Below are 6,325 nucleotides of genomic sequence, written 5' to 3' on the forward strand. Positions count from 1 at the left end.
AAAGACTTAATGACAAAGAACCTAAAAGCAAATGCAACAGAAATAAAGATAAACAGATGGAATTCAATTAAACCAAAAAGTTTCTGCACAGCAAAAGAAATAATCAGCAAACAGACAGCCCACAAAGTGGGAGAAAATCTTCGCAAACTATGCATCTGACAAAGGACTAATATCCAGAATCTACAAGTAACTGACTTAAATAAACTAGCAAGAAAAAAATATATAAATAATTCCATCAAAAAGTGGGCTAAGGACATGAATAGACAATTCTCAAAAGAAGATATACAAATGGCCAACAAACATATGCAAAAATGCTCAACATCACCAATGATCAGGGAAATGCAAATCAAAACCATGGTATAATACCACCTTATTCCTGCAAGAATGGCCATAACCCAAAATTCAAAAAATAATAGATGTTGGCATGGTTGTGGTGAAAAGAGAACACCTTTATACTGCTGGTTGGATTGCAAACTAGTACAACCACTATGGCAAACACTGTGGAGATTTTTTTAAAGAAACTAAAAGTAGATCAAGCATTTGATCCAGCAATCCCACTCCTGGATATCTACCCAGAGGAAAAGAAGTCATTATACGAAAAGGATACTTGCACACACATGTTTACAGCAGCACAATTTGCAGTAGTAAAAATATACAACCAACCCAAATGTCCGTAAATCAACAAGTGGATAAAGAAAATGTGTTGGCTTGGCACGGGGACTCACGCCTGTAATCCCAGCACTTTGGGAGGCCGAGATGGGCGGATCACAAGGTCAGGAGATCGAGACCATCCTGGCTAACATGGTGAAACTAAAAATACAAAAAATTAGCCGGGCGTGGTGGCAGATACCTGTAGTCCCAGCTACTCGGAGGCTGAGGTAGGAGAATGGCGTGAGCCGAGGAGGTGGAGCTTGCAGTGAGCCAAGATTGCGCCACTGCACTCCAGCCTGGGCAACAGAGTGAGACTCCATCTCAAAAAAAAAAAAAGTGATACACACACACACATACATACACATAGGCCATGGAATACTACTCAGCCATAAAAAGGAACTAAAAAATGGCATTTGCAGCAACCTGGATGGAACTAGGGATTCCATCTATGTGAAGTAACTCAGGAATAGAAAACCTAACATCATATGTTCTCACTTATTAAGTGGGAGCTACACTATGAGGACACAAAGCCATAAGAATGATAAAATGAGCTTTGTGGATTCAGGTCAGAAGGAGAGTGAGGGACAAGACTGATTGATCAAGATTGTTTTGGATATTCAGTTAATAAAACATTCTTGGCCCTTAAGGATACACAGAAGAGAGTGATTCTCAACCACAAAGAAATGGAGGTGATGGGATCTGTGATGGGGACTTAAATGAACAAGAGGTTTAGAAACACTAATTCAAGTCTAGCTCCTTCATAATACAAATAAAGAACCTAAGACCCTTTAAACCTATAAACTTCTTGAGTAAAGGAACGGAGTTTTGTCTACCAAAATGCATTGTAAACATTCAAAATAAAAACTTGTTTGAATGAGTGAAGTTAAAAGCATACCCAAGATCAAAAAACTAGTTAGTGTCAGAGTTAAGCCAATGATAATATCTCTCAGTTGGAGGTCTTATTTTGCCTATCCACCTTTATGGAAGCGTCCCATTATCACTATGCTGAAGGCCCAGAAAAACATTGGTGAAGGTGGACTTTCCCACGAAGCCGACTTTGTACTGCAGAGTGGCATGCAGGAATATTAATGCAGAGTGCTCCTATGAACAACTCTTTAAGAAGAGCAGGGAAAGAAGTAGGATTAGGCAAAGGAAAAAGTTTAACTGTGGTGTAGTGCCAAAGGAGGCTTGAGGCTTTTGACTCGAAAGCAGAGGTCCTCAACCCCCAGGCCACGGACCAGTTCCTTTACTCACATTTCTTATGCACACCCATATATCCTTTCTCATGCCCCTCTACCTCAGACATCCTTCTTACCAATCTACTTTTTCTTCTTCCAAGTCCCTTTCCAACCAGCCAAGCCATTCACCCTTCCCCATGAGTCCATGTATATTTTAACCTAGGACTATTTCTCTTACTACACAAAGTGCATGATGAAGTGCACCTTCCAAAGATCTGCCCATCAGGAGGATATTCCCTGATCACTTCTCTTTCAAGGACACACAAATGGAGCTGTAGTTCAACTACAATATCAAACTGACCCATCCGCGAATCTAATGTGGGCTTTTTTTGCTTTACCAACTGATCAAAGGTATCACCCACGGAGGTATAAGCTGAGGGAAAGGCACTTGGGCAATGGTAGTGGACGACATGAAAGAGTCCAGTCCACCTGCTCATGCAGCTTGCACCCTCTGGTCCTGCTTGTGTTCACCACTTTCATCTTAGGATAGATCATTACTGAACAACTGTGACCACAATGTTACCTGAGTGATATCTCAGCGCCAAGCAACACATCACTCCCAGGGCTCTGTAGCATGCCAGGAGCTATTTTTCAAAAGGTATATAAATCTCTGCTGTGTATTCTGAACATGCTTCTGAATTCAACAAGTTTGTGTTGTGAGTCTCTCATTGAAACTTGTCATAAACTCCACACAACCATATATTCCATTCTGTGTCTTTTCCCACCACTGATATCCCTTATATGCAAATGTATGGCACTACTACCCATATGCAGTAAAATCTATCATAATTTTTTCTGAGTTTTAGCTAGTATAATATCTTAAATATAAATATACAAATTTTCTTTTTCTTGAATCTAAGCTTTAAATTCAATCTCCACATTCAACTTTTTCTGCAATTAACCTAACTTATGGGCAAGGAGGAGAGGTTAAAAAGTGGCCAGAATCATTAAAGACAACAGGCTACAGAAGATTAGAGGGTGGAGCACTTACTTCCCTTTGGGAGTGTGAGAGATTGAATGATGACCCGTCCAAAAATATCCACATACTAATTTCTAGAACCTAAGAATTTATCCGATATGGAAAAAAATATTTTACAGATGTTATTAAGGGTCTGAGTGGATCCTAAGTGCAATTACATGTATTTGTATTAAGATAGAGACAGAAGGAAACACACACGCTCAGGAGTAGAAAAGGCAATAACATAAGCATGGAGACAGAGACTGGAGTGATGTGTCACAAGCCAAAAGAATGCCAGCAGCCACCAAATCCCAGTAGGAGCTGCAAAAGGCAAGGAACAGATTCTCCACTAGAGCCTCTTGGGGGAATACGGTTCTGTCAACACCTTGATTTTGACCCAGTAAAAATAATCTCTTATTTCCAGCCTCCAGAACTATAAAAGAATAAAGTTCTACTGTTTTAAGTCATCAAAGTTGGTGGTAATATGTTAACAGCAGCAAGAGAAAACTAATATAGAGATAAATAGGAATAATAAAGAAAAACCTTATGTGGTGAATACAATTTTAATGGTAGATAAGATTTACATATATTGTGATTGAAAAGAAAGAAAAATAGTAGGGAAGGGGTAATATTACAGGTAGAGGGAAAAGTATCACAGGTGAAGGGAAAAGTTAGTGAAAAAGAAATTTAAGGGAGTTATATAGGGAAAACAAAAGTAGTTCAATTAAACAAGAGTACAAGCTACTTGAAGATAGTGATATAGACTGTTCATAATCATGAATGCCATTCTAAATATGAACTTTGATCTGTAGACAGTTAAGGTTTTCTGCAACTTGTAAGGACAGGGTTAGAGCAGGGGAGGTAAGGGGGGAGGAAACACCAACATGATACACCTTTTGCACATCTGTGTCACACTACTAATTTTTTCCTCTTCACCCTCCAACACAGATATAAGGGCTGAGATTGATTCCCCATGACCTACCAAAAAAGTATGGCATATATGTTTGATGAATAGTGAATGTGTTAATGAATACTGTACATGTTTTGTTTTACTCATCACTAAGCATGGTATGAGGGAGTAGAACAGAATACCAAAGTGTACTTCAATCACTTACTTTTACTCTTCAAGGGTCTGATTATTATGATGATTTTATTTTAAAAGTAATATTCCAAGTATAAGAGATTTGGACTTAATTTGATTAACCCTAAGGCATACTTCAGAACACCAATAGCAATTCCAGTCAATTCCACTCAGTTAATGGTGGCTGTCTGGGGCAATGTTGAGAAATAATGTAAGAATTACGCCATAATAGATTAGGAACATCTGCTAAAGGGCTGGATTCGGAGTAGAAACAGAAATGGCCTGTTTTCCATTCCATTCTTGCTTTAGAAGTTAGTTATTTGCATACAAATGGCCAACAGGTATATGAAAAATTGCTCAACATCACTAGCCATAAGAGAAATGAAAATCAAAGCCATAATGAGATATTCTCTTATCCCAGTCCAAATGGCTACTGTTAAAAAGACAAAAAATAATGGATGTTGGTGAGGATGCGGAGAAAAGAGAACTCTTATACACTGTTGATGAGAATGTAAATTAGTACAGCCACTGTGGAAAAGAATATGGAGATTTCTCAAAAAATTAAAAATAGAATTATTCAATCCAGCAATCCCACTACAGGGTATCTATCTACTCAGAGGAAAAAAAATCAGTATATCAAAGGGATACCTTGCATGTTTATTGTAGCACTATTCACAATAGCAAAGATATGGAATCAACCTAAGTGTCCATCAACAGATGAATGGATAAAGAAAATGTGGTATATATACACAATCGAGTACTATTCAGCAATAAAAAATAAAATCTTGCCATTTGCAGTAACATGGATGGAGCTGGAGGTCATTACCTTAAGGAAAATAAGCCAGGCACAAAAAGACAAATATCACATGTTCTCACTTATATGTGGGAGCTAAAAAATTTCAGAGCTCCCACATGGAGGAAGAGAGTGGAAAGATAGATAACAGACTGGGAAGGATGAGTTAGCAGGATGAACAGAGTGGGTTAAAGATTACAAACTTGGAGTCAGATAAAAGGAATATATTCAATGTTTGACAGCAGAGTAGGGTAACTATAGTTAAACAAAAATATATTGTATTTAGATGACAGACACCCTAAACACTTGTAACAAAATTTCTCATTACCCCATAAATTTGTACAAATAAAGCTAGTCACTTGGTTTCTTTAAAAACTTTTTGGCCAGGCGCGGTGGCTCATGCCTGTAATCCCAGCACTTTGGGAGACTGAGGAGGGCAGATCACCTGAGGCCAGGAGTTTGAAACCAGCCTGGCCAACAGAGCGAAACCCCATCTCTACTAAAAACAAACAAAAAAAATTAGCAGTTCGTGGTGGTGTGCGCCTCAGCCTCTGGAGGCTGAGGGAGAAGAATCCCTTGAACCTGGGGGGCGGAGGTTGCAGTGAGCCAAGATCGCGCCACTGTACTTCAGCCTGGGTGACAGAGCGGGGCTCTGTTTCAAAAATGAAAAAAAAAAAAAAAATCATTTCTATGACTTCTTAAGTACAGAAAGAAAAATTCTGTTTACATGGAGATGTCCACTGGTTGAATATGGTTAATCCAAGATATGCTGCATTCAAGTAAAAAGCAGACAAAGGCTTGAATATAGAGGGAAGAGAGGGCTGTTTTTCCTTTTCCATTCTGAGTTGAGAGCACTATCTATCCTAGCTGGAAAGACAGAGTAGATCATAGTCATCCTCTTTGTCGAGGTACAACTAGCTTACAGTTGCACTATGGAGTTGCAGAGCCAGTATGGGTAACTATTCTAAAATCCTTAAATCGCTCCTAGGCCCTCCAAGTCCTACCCGCGTAGGTCAGGCCAAACTATCAAAATCGCCACTTCCTCTGTAAACACGCCCTGACAGGTAAGGATGACCGCCGCGCTCTCCACGCGTCACCTTAAACACCTACCCCAACCAGCGCAGGCGCGCTCCGAAGCCTCCCGGACCAACTTAAGAGAAGTACCAAGCAAGGGCAGGAGTTCCATTAACCATGGCCTCCGGAGCTGTCCGGAGCAGGCGCAATTAGGAGTAGAGGGCGTGCTTGTGTGATTACAGTCCACTTTACCTTTAACAGATTTGGTTGTCTGGACTTTAGCTCAGGTTATTTTACCCCTCTCTTGTTGGAAGTCACTTTGCCTAGAGTAGTCGTTTGCAGGAAAAATTTGCTCCTCCCATTAAGTAACCACTTCGCTCTCAGAGGCGGAACGCGTCATTGAGACAGCAAGTCCTGACAGATATGGAAAACAAAATGGCATATTGTAGAGAACATCTACACTCCGCCAACTCAGTCATAAGGCAAAAATTACACAAAAATAAAATGTTCACTTGTTACATACTATATGCTTCATAAAACATACAAGTAGTTTTATTTTCCTTTACCAATGAGAACAGCACTTCTATCTA

At 39.6% G+C, this 6,325-nt stretch overlaps 1 pseudogene; it reads right to left on the bottom strand.

Annotated features, from left to right (window-relative positions):
• LOC105484285 (rho GTPase-activating protein 7-like) overlaps nt 1–6,178 on the bottom strand; it is a 71,679-nt pseudogene extending 65,501 nt beyond the window's left edge.
• Between the last annotated feature and the right edge of the window lie 147 nt (nt 6,179–6,325).

This window comes from Macaca nemestrina, chromosome 6, assembly GCF_043159975.1.
Source record: "Macaca nemestrina isolate mMacNem1 chromosome 6, mMacNem.hap1, whole genome shotgun sequence".
Taxonomy (NCBI): domain Eukaryota; kingdom Metazoa; phylum Chordata; class Mammalia; order Primates; family Cercopithecidae; genus Macaca; species Macaca nemestrina.